Raw genomic sequence first — 14,999 nt, 5'->3', positions numbered from 1 at the left:
CCCTACAATGTATGCATGGCCCAACAGTAGCCCCCCCACATTGTACGCATGGCCCCGAGTAGCCGTCTCACATTGTATGCATGGCTCATCAGTAGCCTCCCCCACATTGTATGCATGGCCCAACAGTAGCCTCCCCCACATTGTATGCATGGCCCCCAGTAGCCCCCCCACAATGTATGCAGGACACCCAGTAGCCCCCCACAATGTATGCATGGCCCAAGAGTAGCCCCCCACATTGTACGCATGGCCCCGAGTAGCCGTCTCACATTGTATGCATGGCCCAACAGTAGCCTCCCCCACATTGTATGCATGGCCCCAAGTAGTCCCCCACACACTGTATGCATGGTCCCCAGTAGCCCACACACACACACACATTGTATGCATGGCCCAACAGTAGCCTCCCCCATATTATATGCATGGCCCCAAGTAGTCCCCACACATTGTATGCATGGCCCCCAGTAACCCACCAACTGTATGCATTACCCCCAGTAGCCCACACACACACACACATTGTATGCATGGCCCAACAGTAGCCTCCCCCATATTATATGCATGGCCCCAAGTAGTCCCCACACATTGTATGCATGGCCCCCAGTAACCCACCAACTGTATGCATTACCCCCAGTAGTCCACCCACATTGTATGCATGGCCCAACAGTAGCCTCCCCCCACATTGTATGCATGGCCCCAAGTAGTCCCCACACATTATATGCATGGCCCCAGTAACCCCCCCAACTGTATGAATGACCCCCAGTAGTCCACCCACATTGTATGCATGGCCCAACAGTAGCCGCTCCCACATTGTATGCATGGCCCCAAGTAACCCCCACACATTGTATGCATGGCCCCCAGTAACCCCCCCACTGTATACATGACCCCCAGTAGTCCACCCACATTGTATGCATGGCCCAACAGTAGCCTCCCCCACATTGTATGCATGGCCCCAAGTAGTCCCTCAACATTGTATGCATGGCCTCCAGTAACCCCCCCCCCCACTGTATGCATGACCCCCAGTAGTCCACCCACATTGTATGCATGGCCCCACAGTAGCCCTTTCACACTGTATGAATGCCCCCCAGTATTCCAGTAGCCCCCATACTGTATGCAGAGCCCCACCACATTGTTTGCATGAAACAACAGTAGCCCTCCCACAATGTATGCATGGCCCCCAATATTCCAGTAGCCCTCCCCACATTGTATGCATAGCCCCCAGTATTCCAGTAGCCCTCCTACATTGTATGTATGCCCACTCACTGTAAGTAGTGACCCCAGTAGCACTAGTAAAATAAAATCATCCTATAATCATTTTACCATGGATCCTGAGGAGTCCGCTGATAGACAGGATCAAAGTGTGGGCGGAGCAGCGAGGTGATGTCATTCCGTCAGGGCACGGATGATGCCAACCCCCGCCTCATCAATGCTTTTCGGTAGACCGCAGGCTTAAATCGACCTGCAGTGTACAGATTGGTTCTCCCTGCTCTACTGCAGAGTTCAACTGTATCGGCGCGCTCCATGTGGGCCTCTCAGAGGGAGGGGCCTGGGGTGACCGCATCCTCTACTCCCTCAGCCATGTATACATTGGTAGATCTGCCCCCAAAAAACATGCTCAAAAGAATTATCCATATTTAGAAGCACCATTCAGAAACCGCGCCATTCCTGACTATAGGATGTGTATGATACCGCAGCTCAGCTCCATTCATTTCAGTAGGGTTGAGCTGCAATACCAGATACAACCCATAGTCAGGATAGAGCAGTCTTAAGAGCTGATAGGGCACCCATCCTCGCTGTGTTACACAGCCTATACTCGCGTCTGTCAGCAGTGAGTGACCAGAGCTCGCTCCAATTTGCTGCTGTTTAAGCACAAATATGTCTTGTCATTCTGGTGGCGCGTCAACTTGAGCAGCCACGGGCTCATTTTTAACATACACAGCAGTACTTCCGGCGGAAGATTCCCTATAATGAGGTAGATGGAGGAAGCACAGTGGACCAAGGATTTATGCACTTCTGAAAAGAAGGACACCGCTAAACAGAGGCCATACTGAGTCCAGAGAAATTCTGCTGCCACATTATAGTGAATGGATCCCTCGGGGGTTTGATCTGTCAAGTAACTCAGAGATTTAGATGGTAATCACAAAGTAAGTGCTCAGCGTAGAGTGCAGGATAAATGTGATCCCAAACGTTATATAAAATGTGTCCAACAAAAGCTTCAAATCAATCCACAAAAAAAGCAAGTCCCCACGCAGGTCTGTCAGTTGTCAATGGAAATATAGTGACTTCCACATTACTGGTAGCACAAAGGCTCTGGAAAAGCTAAATGGCTCCTCGCCCCCCAAAACATAGCCAGCGAATTCTGTGATCCCAAATCCAAATGCCCTCCTCCCTTCTAAGTCCCACAGTGTGATAAAACCGCAGATACTGTCCACATGTTTGGCATTTCTGTAGCAATCACAGCTTGCCTAATTTACAGGTGCATGTCTGGACACCACAATGTACTGGTCACTACAACGTACTGGTCACTACAACGACAGTTTACAAATTTCACTCAGCCACATCCACTGCTGCTTGTTTCTGGAAAATACCCATGGAGTCAAAATCGTCACTATAACTGTAGATAAATTCCCAAAGGGATATAATTTCCAAAATGGGGTAATTTGAGGGGGGATTCCGCTCTTCTAACACTTAGGGGCTCTGTATATGGGAACAAGGAGAGTAGCAAAGGCAATGCAGAGAAGAAAAAGCGCCCAATAAAGTTAGTAAAGCCATAAAACATAGTGTTTATTCTGTCATGAAAAATGGATCTCCAAACAGTATATGACAGTAGATTACAAGAGAATACCAATGGCCAGAACTACGCGTTTCGACATGCATCTTACTGACCATGAGGAAGACATGTCGAAACGCGTAGGTCTGGCAAATTGGAATTCTCTTAGGCTGGTTTCAGACTTGCGTTGAGGAGGACTGCGGATGGCAGCTACTTCCTCCTTTCTTCCTCTGTGAAGCTCCGCCCACGCTCCACCTACCGCCGCATGCGTGCAGCGTTTCCCTGCATACCTATCTTTAACATTGGGTATGCAGGGACATGCGTTGTATGCGGATGCGACCGCACGGAAACATAAAATTTCTACTGCTATATGCTGGTTGGAGTTCCATTTTAATGACCAAATAAAGGCTATGTTTTATGGATTTACTAACCTCAGTGGGAGCTTTTTCTTCGCTGGATTGCCTCTGCTACTCTCCTTGTCTCCATACAGCTGCTCTTCATGAATCCGCCTAGGGCCCCAATAAGAACTCCATACCTAACTGGGTGAGCTATTTTTTCCTTTTTCTACTCTGTATATGTGCTCCGTCCCTCCCGAGTCTCGCCATATGGCTAGGCAGTACTGTACAGACACATATGGGGGATTTCTACATTCAGCAGAGATTGTCAGACAAATTCTGGTGCCATTTTTACCCGTTTTCCCTTATGGAAATCTAAAATCTGGGGCTCAAATAAAATAATAATAAAAATTTTTTGTGTTCGACAACATATGGGGTGTCTGTGTACTCCGGAGCAATTGCACTGTACATTTTGGGGTGCATTTTCTCCTGCTAGCCTTGTGAAAATTAGAACATTTGGGGCAAAAACTTTTTTTGCGGAAGAAATATTTTTTTTTAATTTTCACAGTTGTAAAATTTTGTGAATCACCTGTGGGTTCGAGGTGCTCACCACAGATCTATGTAAATTAATTGAGGGGTCGTTTCTAAAATGGGGTCATTAGTGGGGGGTTTCCAATGTTTAGGCACATCAGGGGCTTTCCAAACACGACATGGTGTCTGCTCTCGATTCCGGACAATTTTGCGCTCCAAAATTCACACGGCGCTCCTTCACTTCCGAGCCCTGATGAGCGCCCAAAGAGTAGTCTTCCTCCACATATGGGGTAGCGGCATACTCAGAAGAAATTGCACAACACATTTTGTGGTGCAAATTCTCCTGTTACCCTTGCGAAAATGCAAAATTGGGGGCTAAAGTAACATTCTTATGTTAAAAAGTAAAATGTTCATATTTTCCTTTCACGTTGCTTTAGCTCCTGAAGGGTTAATAAACTTCTTGAATGTGGTTTCGAGCACCTTGAGGGTTGCAGTTTTTAGAATGGTGTCACTTTTGAGTATTTTCTGTCATATTGACCCCTCAAAGTGACTTCAAATGTGATGTGGTCGCTAAAAATAAAATGGTGTTGCAAATTTTGTTGGAAAAAGGAGAAATCGCTGGTCAACTTTTAACCCTTATAACTTTGTAACAAAAAAAAATTGTTTCCAGAATTGCGCTGATGCAAAGTAGACATGTGGGAAATGTTATTTATTAACTATTTTGTGTCACATATCTCTCTGATTTAAAGGCATAAAAATAAAAAGTTTGAACATTTCCGATATTTCCACGAATAAGAAGTCGTCCCGCAATAAACGAGTAACAGAAACGCAAACCTGAAAATCTTAAAATAAAAATTCTCGATGTGGACTAGTCAAGATTAAAATGGAAAATGATTCTCGGGGGGGAGGGGGCTATTACATTTGATGAAAAAATAAATAAAAAAATAAACCGACTTCTGACCTGACATGGCAATGGGCCCATATTCACACCTTGTGTATACAGTGCACATGTATTGCAGAAAAATAACGCAGTCATGCCTCAGGACATGATTCACATCTGAGGTGGAGACTACCTGTGCTATAGCCCAGGCTTCCCCTGCCTCTGCATTGGCAGTGCCCACCTGCTCTCGCCGACTGCCTGGCATCATCTCCCCCCTCCCACTGATACACCTTCCCTTTAAGCAGCCTCACCACGCTCGGGATGACATCATCCCTTAAATTTAATCCCGCCTCTGCTCGCTTGTGATTGGCAGATGGGCTCTCCTCTCACACCTCTCTCGCTATTCGTCCAGGTCTGCGTCACTCAGACAGTGTAGTCACGCCTCTATAGGGTATGGAGGCCTCTCCATTGGCTGAGTGCCACGTCCGTCTACCCTCAGGGGGCGGGGCCTGGGCGGCAGGGCGGCGCGGCTGCTGGGCTGGTAATAGGGGTGATTTCTGTGCACCCCGTTGTTTGGGCGATGTGGGAGGAGCGGGGTGTCAGCTGGAAGGGATGATGGAGCTGGGAGACACCGGCTTTCCTTCCCTTGTCGCCGGCTGCCGGAGCTGCTGCAGAGCTGGGACACCTGCATCTCCGCTCCATAGCCTGCAGCGCTGACCGACACTGGAGGAGCAGAGGTAGGGAGCGGAGGAAAACAAGAGCCCAGCATCCAGATACCCAGAGCAGAGGGAGGGAGAGCCACAACTGGGAATATGCTGGGGGAGAGGAGCTGGAATACAGGGGGTGTCATATAATACAGGGGCGAGGAGCTGGAATACAGGGGGTGTCATATAATACAGGGGAGAGGAGCTGGAATACAGGGGGTGTCATACAATACAGGGGCGATGAGCTGGAATACAGGGGGTGTCATATAATACAGGGGTGAGGAGCTGGAATACAGGGGGTGTCATATAATACAGGGGAGAGGAGCTGGAATACAGGGGGTGTCATATAATACAGGGGAGAGGAGCTGGAATACAGGGGGTGTCATATAATACAGGGGCGATGAGCTGGAATACAGGGGGTGTCATATAATACAGGGGTGAGGAGCTGGAATACAGGGGGTGTCATATAATACAGGGGAGAGGAGCTGGAATACAGGGGGTGTCATATAATACAGGGGAGAGGAGCTGGAATACAGGGGGTGTCATATAATACAGGGGCGATGAGCTGGAATACAGGGGGTGTCATATAATACAGGGGTGAGGAGCTGGAATACAGGGGGTGTCATATAATACAGGGGTGAGGAGCTGGAATACAGGGGGTGTCATATAATACAGGGGCGAGGAGCTGGAATACAGGGGGTGTCATATAATACAGGGGCGAGGAGCTGGAATACAGGGGGTGTCATATAATATAGGGGCGAGGAGCTGTAATACAGGGGGTGTCATATAATACAGGGGCGAGGAGCTGTAATACAGAGGGTGTCATATAATACAGGGGCGAGGAACTGTAATACAGGGGGTGTCATATAATACAGGGTTCAGGAGCTGGAATACAGGGGGTGTCATATAATACAGGGGTGAGGAGCTGGAATACAGGGGGTGTCATATAATACAGGGGTGAGGAGCTGGAATACAGGGGGTGCAGAATACTACACGGGTGCAGAGCCTTAATACAGGATAGAGGAGCTGTTATACAGTGTAACATAAGGCATGAGGGGCTGTAATACAGGGGGAGCAGTATAATATAGGATTCAGAGGTAAGGAGCTGTAATATTGGGGGTACACTGTAATGTGAGGTGCTGGGGTGAGGAGCTGTGATAGCAGGGATAGGATCTTCTGTGCTGATACATTGTAACAAGAAGAGGTCATGTGATCCAAGCTTTTGGGAGGGGGGTACCATGTAATGCTGGGGGGGGGGGGTAGGTGTAATATTGAGGCTCAGTAATATAGAAGGACTGGGTATAATGGAGGTTCTTATTAGGGGCCGCTAATTCCAAGGCTTAGGGGGTCTCTAAAGAAGAAATCTCTAGGACCCCAGACATCATCACCATCAGGAGAGGCCCACCCGGAGGAGAACAGGTAAGCTAAGGGCGGGCGGATGACTGACAGCACCTGTTCAGTAATGGAGGAGGTTCCCTCTCCTCCCAGCAGGACCGGGTACCACTCCGGGTGACATCTCCCTGTCCGCCATGATATTGTTAACCCCCTCCGAGCTGCCCCTGGCTCCTTTAAATGCTGCCTCCTCCCAGTGATGTGGTTTGCATGTATTGGCATCTTTATAGAGAGGCTTTTACATCATTCCTGTCTTCATCTTGCACCTGCCCTTTTTTTTTTTTGATCAGCCCACCCATTTGCAGTTTTGCCTTCCTCCATTCCTCGGAGTGGTTTGTGCAGGCCCTTCCAGCAGTGAAGGGATTAATGGAGCATTATCAGCTGCCCTCTCCCATTTCTACATATCTTGCTCCTGCCTGATCACATCCTTCCCTGACAACCAGTGTTGCAGCCCTCCCCCCATTTATGCCATTGTATCCCATCCTTTTCTTATGTCTGCATCATTCTCAGCCACCTTGTATCCTCTCCCATGGTGATTGCTACTTTTATGTCTTTATTTAATTTCTTGCTGTTTATAATGTAAATATTTACTATTTCTATACTTACAAATTCCATTTTCATGTTTTCCGAATAGCCATTTTTTAAAACCTATTTCCCTTAGTTTTTGTATCATGGGAGCAACACCGTACAGTGCTTGTAACATCTCTGTGTGGTTTATATGGCACCAACCTATTCTCCAGCCATGTACAAAGCTGCACCCATAGAACTTTACATATATAGAAATACGAAGGGAGAAGAGAAAACCCGGCTTAATAAGACATGGTTTGATTGAACTCGAGACCACCCTGCTCTGCTTCATACATCCTCAGGCCTCATTCAGACTTCCGTTTTGTTCTGGCGTGTTTTTGTTGGGTAAATGGGTCAGTGTTTTTGTTTTTTTTTTGCCTTCCAAACACTCCCTCCTCCCAAAAAAAAAAAAAAAAAGAGCTGTACATTTTTTATTAAATGAATGGATCCGTGAAAGAAAAAAACGGACAGGACCAGGACGCCATCGATGTCATCCTAGAGCTGTCCATTTTTTTTTACTGTTTAACGAATAGCGGAACCTTGTGAAATTTTAGGGTTTTTTTTGTAAAACGGATGCACGGAGCAAAAATGGATAAAAATTGCTGATGAAAAAGTGTTCTTTTTGTTTGCTCGGATGCACAAAAATGCACCAAAAATGGGTGTCTGAATGAGGCCCAATGTCTCTTCTTACGTGCCATTTATTCCTCCTAAGAAATGGGTTTTCCTGGGTTGTCCTAACCCACGTCTAACCTCCCGGGGCGTCTCTGAATCTTGCATCCCTGTGGCCCCTTTTGTACTTGCATCCAAGTATGTATCGCTCCATAAAAACTGGCAGTCTGGAAGGAAACATATTTTTATCCGGACCTTAGTATAATATAAATGGATTATTATTCGCCAGGCAATAAAACATATGGCTGTGAACAAATGACTGCATCCGAGTGCAGGAGGAGGAAGAAGAAGAAGGCCTCACACCAGCTGCCTGTTAGCACCATATTGCATCAATGGGCGATGCTAGAAAATTGCAATCTATGAACGAGAGCCCTCCCCTCCAAGACTGCCTATTCCTTCACATCATCGATCGCTGCCATTTATTTCAATCTGGATATCAGCGCTCGGATTTCATTTTGCTCTGTAGTCCGTGGTTGCCGGGATTACCTACAATGACCCTGCGTTCCCTACAGCTGCCAGCCCAGCACTTGTATATTACGCACCGTTACTATGTGCCGATTATCAGCAGATCAGCGATTGGATGCGGTCATTTTGCCACGGTGCCGTCATTTACCTGCACATATTATAGATACATGTGGCTCCAGTAAAATCAGCCTTTGATAGTAAATACCTATTGTCATTTTATGCGTTGCTTCTTCCGGTTAAAGTTGGGTAGCTATTAGTATTGATGCCTTTTTTAGCCTTTATTCAGGTTTGTCACCCAACTTTCCAAGAACTCTGAATGGCAAATCTTATCCCACAATGAAAGAGATGAGTGAGTGATCCCTAGAATCGCCTCCGATCACCAGATCAGGGGTTCCGAGCCCCTCCGTTCTGGAGGAGTTTACATGGAGCGGTGATTACGAATGAGTACTACTACTCCATTCCAAACTGAGAAACTTAATTGCTTTACTAGTCCCAGATTGTGGTGGGGTCTCAGGGGTGGGAAAGGGGAAAATGCCTATACCAATGCCTTGGTAAAATAAAATAAAGGCATTGCAGTGCCTTCCCAAAAGATCACTTATTCATAGAGGCAAAATTCCAAAAATGTGTAGAATTCACAGTCTGGGTGCAAACGGCGTTATCCAGGCGGCCGAGGGTCTCCAGCCCCGAACTTAGATCATCAGGACATCATGTTTTGGCTTCTTGCTTAATAGCCGCTGGATGCCCGGACTGAATCTATGGAAGCGGAAGAAATCCGTTTGGCTACTTTGTATCTTCTGGACTTGTGTCTCCAAAGTTGACCGTACACATTGAATAACTTTTAGGCTGTCTGTCTAATGTGTATGGGGGTCTCTCGATACTCCCCCAACATGATGAAGGGTCCAGCACGTTGGATTTCCAATGGCCGATCCTTTCGTTCTCTTACAGATAAGAGGAATCGGATAACGGCCTTCTCACAGTGTATGAAGGCATTGCTGTCACCTATCTAATGTCTATGGGGGGCTTTAGCCGCTGTCGGATGATCTGCCTGCAGAGCAAAAAAAAAAAAATCAGCTGATTATACTCCAACTGTCTAATCCTTATCTGTATGCAGAGAGTTGGGAGACCCCCCTCCCCAATTCATGGTTGGTCAACATTTCACTTATGTGTCTGGGGCCATCGTAGGCAATGTTCACATGTTGGGTTTGTCGCAGACTTTTCTGCGACTGTCCTGCGTAATAATTCTTGGATTTTTTCAGCAACGTTTAGATACAGGACTATGTTCGTGGACCAAATTTTTGCCCAAGGTGGAAATTATTATATCCAAATAATTGGAGGCTAATTCTTCCATTGTATTCTATAGAATGGCAAATCTGTCATCGTTTTTTTTCCCCCTGAATGCTTGCAAATCTGCTTTTGGCTGCAAAAAGGATTAAAGAAGTGTTTTTTTTCACGACAGAACATTCCTGGCGATGCACCATTTCTGCTTAGCCCTTTTTTTTATGATGCTATGCATTGCCACAATTCCCTTTACATCTCCCCAGCCCCCTATGGAAACCCCAGTGCACTGCTCCTTCCTTCCCTGGGCTATGGATGGAAATTAAAGGGGGATGGGAAAGAAAGCAGCTTGTCGTATATCACACTTGAGATGGAAGCAGCAGAATGTGGTGGGGTCACCATGCACGATGTAAGCGCTGCCTGCATTGCTTTCTCTATAGTTCTTATATGTATTTTTTTTCCTCCTCATGGTTAGTGAGTGTTCATTTTAACCATCCACCTGCCAAGATGCGTCCAATATGGCTGCTTTGTGCTTCGAAACAGTTGTATCCCTTTAAGACCATTACTATAGGGTTAATGCAACATGGCGGGGCATCGCCGGTTAGACTGGGAGATGCCATACGTATGTAATTTTGCATTTCTTTGATGGTAAGTGAGCATTTATTGGGAGAGGCAAATGATTCCGGGTTTTTATGGCAGAAATTACAAGCTTGATGGGTGTTTTTATAGAAGTGTTTGTGTATACGGTTATTGTAGAACAGATGTCTCACCATCCACTTTGCATTCGCATCTTATATATTTTCTGGCCGTATTTAAAAAAAAAAAAAAAAAAAAAAAAAAGGAAGAGTCGTCATAAAAGCCTTGTCCAACCAGATTGGTTTCTGGATAGGCTCGCTGACGACTGGTATAGTCTCCATTATGTTACTCCTAAGGGTTGTCGGTCACCTTTTCTTTTTTGGAGTTCTGCATGCACTCACCAGGGTGCAGCCTCAGGACGACCATTGGTGGCCACCCAGCAGGAAAAAATGATTTCTGTATTAGTTGGAAATGTTATTTAAAGGGGTTGTCCACTTCCAGACCGGATCAGCACTGCTTCACCCACCGATCCCCTAGTTTTTCGGTTTCCGAAAACTACTGTGCCCTAGCTACATTTACCCCCGATTGTTCTGAACTCACCCTCCCCAGGTCCACTGTTGAATTTCCGCTGCTGCACCTGGTGTCATTGGCAGCCGTGCTGTCCATGCAATGTCAGACAGTTTGCTCTGAGCTATCGATATGACATCAACGCTGCAAACAATAGAAGACATCGGAGGCGGATACTCAGTACTTGGACCCAGGGAGGATGCATAAAGCTCAGTTTTGAAAAAATATGCATCCGTCGAACAGTGTTTTTCCAAAATTAGAAAACTCCTTTGACAAGCAACAAATTTTATTATTTCAATGTGTACATTGCAAAGAAATTGTTTGAGTTTGTAAAAGTCTTCTGATCCATCATTTTAATGACCTTTTTAAGCTGTATATTGGAGCATGGTACTGGCACAAGTGTAGCGTTTTTGGATCTGATGGCTATGCTACGGGGTACTTTACATTGTGATCCAGGGATGGTGTGAATCGACTGGCAAGAGCTGGTCCAGTGGCCATGTCAATAATCTGTTACCACTCGGTAGAAGCCCTGAGAACCACCTCCTATCTGCCGTCAACCTTGGCTTGCGTCATGCCACAACAGTGAAAATCCCATAACACCCAGGATAATTAGTCAATGTCTTGATAAATCTGGAAGCAAGTGACCACCTAAAACCCTGGAAGCAAGTGACCAACTAAAACCTTAAAAGCAAGTGACCAACTAAAACCTTAAAAGCAAGTGACCAACTAAAACCTTGGAAGCAAGTGACCAACTAAAACCTTGGAAGCAAGTGACCAACTAAAACCTTGGAAGCAAGTGACCAGTTCCCCAGTAGCGCCTCTACAGGAACATTAAGTATTACACAAGTCACAATGAAATCAATAGACTGCTCAGGCACTTTAGGTCCTCCTAAGGTAGTAGTGCTCTTCTGAGTCGCTCTAAAGTCCAGCTAATAGGAGAAATCTGTCTTGGTAATTCAAAATTCTACAGTAGAGCAACATGAGACCTTACTGGTGATGAAGCTACAAAAATAATCATTTTTCATGGATCTAACACAACTGTTCATTATATGGACAGTCCATTATTTTCAGTCCATGCCATGTAATGCTATAGTTCCCCTGTGGAGGCGCTGCAGGAGAATTCAACGAATGGTGACATTGTAGATTCCAGTTAGTCTCAAATGTAATATTAGCCAGAAGAATGTATCGAATCCTCAATAGATTTTTTTTTAATTTCTTGTCGGTCCTTTATGGGTGGCAGGTTGTCCTCCTAGTACTTTCAGTCCAAATTTGGCCCCTAAATATCGTTTTGTAAAAACTATAAAAGAACCCTACGGGATTTAGTCCTAATTGCTTACCTCTTCTATGGTTTGAAGGATGATCCACTGGGCGGCTATCTATTGCTTGCGATAGCAAGACAGTTTTTTACAGTTTGCACCCAATGGATCTTCGCAAGGAGAACCAAAAGGCTTACAAGAAAAGAAACCGTAAATGTAGCTGAAATCTCCTATGGTTTCACCTTCAGGATCCCATGAATTTGGTTTGTAGAACATTAAAGCGTTGCTCCACTACTTTTATATTGATGATAGGTCATCAGTGTCAAATTGGTGGGGGTCCAACGCCTGGCCTCCTCACAAATCAGCTGATCTTGGTGTTGGCAGCGGCCGGACGTTAGGAATTTTTGAGCTGAACTGTATAGCTCCGTCAACTGGGTAGTGGCCGGGAGTCGGACCCTCACTAATCTGATATTGATGAACAAACATTTAATATGCTAATATGATATGGATGTGGCAAGGAATTTGGACTTCCCATAATGGAAGATTGAAGATCTAGTAGGGAATTTCCATCTATGGATTTCCATAATAATTTATCAAGTACTTCCAGTCTTGTTGCTGCTCCATAATCTTTTCTTGTGAATACTCTTAGAATTCTCAATTATTTTTTTTTTAATAAACCGCCTGACTTAATTCATTGCAAGGTTCAATTAAAGTAATTTTCCGGGGTCTTACCTATTTTATAGTAAAAAACTCTTTTGAAAATGCCAAAATTTAAAAATTTGGGACATTTTGAAAACTTTTTCTGGTTTGGGAAAGACCTTGTTCACCGGCTGCAGTTTGTTTTTTAAAAAAAACTTTACTCACCTTCCCTAGGTCCATTGTTGAATGTCCGCCTCCTCTTCCAGCATCTGTTATGGTCTACAACGCTGATGTCACATTTACAGCCAATCAATAAGCTCACCGTCTCTGCCCAAACTGGCCTCAGCTACTGGCTGCAGTGCTGGCGTATTATCTGATGACAATAAAAGAAGTAGTGGAGGAAACTCGACGTTGGACCCAGGGAGGCTGAATAAGGAACAGTTTTTTGTTTTTTTTTCTTATCATGCTGCATCTGGTACTTGGGTTTTTCAAAACCCACTTTAAGTTTTGCATTACCTGCCAAGTTTTGCCCTAAAATGCCTGCTTGTCAGTTGGATTTCTGTTGACTTTGCTTTCCAGTTTGCAGAACTCTTGACAAGTATGAAAACTTTTACTGTGCATTGTTGTTTAGGAGGAGGTTGGGTTTGTATCTATTGTATATCTGAACGCTGATTTACATAAATACACCCCCCACAAGTGTGAACTCCGGCGGACACAGACAGTTGTGGACCCCTGTGCAAGATCAGTATATGGGCCCTCTGTAAACAGGTCACTGGACGCAGTACGCAGATAAGGACAAGGCGGAAGTAACCACCTTCTATTTATTTCCCAAGTACAAATATACAAAGGACGTGATTTGAATCCGGAGTAAATCGGAGGAGGCAGGGATTATTCAGAGTACAATATTCAGTATACAATATCAACATGGTGGTTATGAGCACTCTATAACTCTTGCAGAGTGAATTCACCACATCGTCGTATATCCACAGTGATAAGGGTGCCCCTTCATTAATTCCCTTTTATGTTCCAGGCCCTAGTAGGGGTCTCCGGTTTTTCCCGCTAGGCCATAAGTCCTTCTAACTAAGTCAACCAGGGCTCTCTGGGCCTCCCGCACAGTAGCCAGTTTAATGCACACTAGTCAATCTTAACCCCTTCTGTTACACCACCCCAGACTGATCCCTGTACCCTACGTCAATGTCGGACGTGACGGCTCACTTCACTCGTACTTCCTGGTCACTGCTGCAAACTAACTTCCGGACACATCTTCAGTATTTCACCTGGGATGGTCATCTCTTGGATCCGGAGGGACGTGGTGTGATACATGGATCTTGCCTGTCGCAGAGCTGGAGTCAGGTCTGGACCAGCATGGTCTGGTCCACTTATCTTGCCTGATGCAGTCTATATCTTGCTCTCAGGCCTCGGAGTTCATCTTGGTGTCTCGGCTACAAGGTCCTTCCGAGCACACATCCTGCTGCTCTCTCTCGTTGGCGACAAATCTGCTCCTTGCTTGCCACTCCTGCCTTTTGCATTGGGGAACTGCTTCACAAATGTCATCTTACCTGGTGCTCAATCTAGACTCCTCCTTCTCACAATGCTTCCCCCTCCTATTGGTTCCGCCGGGTTCCATTTAGGCAATAGGTGGAAATCTATGGTCCCAAATGCCACAGCTCTGAGGAATCTCATTTTCTAGAGAACACCCTCTTACACCTCTGAGGTCCAACAGCTCATCACAATGCACAATCCACCTGCTTTGGAGGTATTAGTGGCACTTTACTTTCTGGTACCCTGGGTGGCAGCACCAATGATATGTCCACCCCTGAGTGTGCACCTCCTTAGTGTGACGATCCAAGGGTTATTCTGTTTTCCAGCAATATGTTATTTCCTAGGGATAATGGTTTAGCAATTAAATAAACTGGACCTGATTTATATTATGGAAAGGATCACGGTGAAACATTGCTTTTGGCCGGAATGCCCTAGATAATTCCATTTGATTATTTAGAGCCACTCGATTTAATGGCATTGGGTGTCCACGTCAGCGCCATTGATTGACAGGTCATCTGCCCAAGATTTTCTGCAGTAACTGCACTAACTACTGCATTAGATTGTGGAGCTGATCAAATCAGATCCACCTCAGAAACAGGCACCTTCCTCCAATCTAGGCCAAGATGTCTATCCGTGACTTATTGACGTGTCATTCTCAGAATTTTGGACTTTTTTTTGTTCGCACCATAATCTCGCCCGACGATCCGTACGGAAGACTGGTCCTGACCCTCTTACTTCACGGGTTCCGGCTACTCGTTTGATAGATACCGTTCCTAAATGACGCCATTTCTGCTTTTTAAAGCAGGTGGAAATGTAACGCGCAGATGCGGAGGAAGGCAA

The 14,999-nt window shown here is 45.7% G+C and overlaps 1 protein-coding gene across 7 annotated transcripts in view; it reads left to right on the top strand.

Moving 5' to 3' along the window:
- The first annotated feature begins 4,995 nt into the window (after positions 1-4,995).
- The window catches only part of PPFIA3 (PTPRF interacting protein alpha 3), a 136,385-nt gene continuing 126,381 nt past the window's right edge, over positions 4,996-14,999 (top strand). For 6 of the 7 annotated variants that reach the window (XM_073570952.1, XM_073570951.1, XM_073570948.1 and 3 more), the window contains exon 1: positions 4,996-6,630. The gene's annotated coding sequence lies outside the window, so the exon portion shown is untranslated. The remainder of the gene's footprint in view (positions 6,631-14,999) is intronic. The other variant, XM_073570947.1, reaches the window with a different exon arrangement.

Source organism: Dendrobates tinctorius, unplaced genomic scaffold (genome assembly GCF_039654945.1).
Source record: "Dendrobates tinctorius isolate UK_male_01 unplaced genomic scaffold, ASM3965494v1 ptg000028l, whole genome shotgun sequence".
Lineage (NCBI taxonomy): Eukaryota > Metazoa > Chordata > Amphibia > Anura > Dendrobatidae > Dendrobates > Dendrobates tinctorius.
The sequence above is the reverse complement of the archived record's forward strand: the minus strand, read 5'-3'. Positions and strand labels throughout refer to the sequence as shown.